This window comes from Rhincodon typus, chromosome 49 (assembly GCF_021869965.1).
Source record: "Rhincodon typus isolate 14 chromosome 49, sRhiTyp1.1, whole genome shotgun sequence".
Classification (NCBI taxonomy): Eukaryota; Metazoa; Chordata; class Chondrichthyes; order Orectolobiformes; family Rhincodontidae; genus Rhincodon; species Rhincodon typus.
The window spans coordinates 3,851,675-3,852,132 of record NC_063380.1 but is presented as its reverse complement, the minus strand read 5'-3'; the positions used below and the strand labels follow the sequence as shown (position 1 = coordinate 3,852,132).

Below are 458 nucleotides of genomic sequence, written 5' to 3'. Positions count from 1 at the left end.
TGTCACTGTCTCTCTCGCTCGCTCTCTCTGTCACTGTCTCGCTTGCTCTCTCTCTCTGTCTGTCACTGTCTCTCTCGCTCACTCTCTATGTCACTGTCTCGCTCGCTCGCTCTCTCTGTCTGTCACTGTCTCTCTCGCTGTCTCTGTCTGTTGCTGTCTCTGTCTCTCACGCTCTCTGTCACTGTCTTGCTCGCTCGCTCGCTGTCTCTGTCACTGTCTGTCTTGCTCGCTGTCTCTCTCTGTCTCGTGCGCACTCTCTCTCTCTGTCTCTTTCTCGCGCGCGCTCTCTGTCTCGCACGCGCTCTCTCTCTGTTTCTCTCTCTGTCTCGTGCTCTCTCTCTCTGTCTCGCGTTCTCTCTGTCTCGCGTTCTCTCTGTCTCGCGTTCTCTCTGTCTCGTTCTCTCTGTCTCGCGTTCTCTCTGTCTCGTTCTCTCTGTCTCGTTCTCTCTGTCTCGTTC

The 458-nt window shown here is 55.2% G+C and overlaps 1 protein-coding gene across 1 annotated transcript in view; it reads left to right on the top strand.

Annotated features, from left to right (window-relative positions):
- LOC109926607 (autism susceptibility gene 2 protein homolog) overlaps positions 1-458 on the top strand; it is a 17,395-nt gene that overhangs the window by 3,469 nt on the left and 13,468 nt on the right.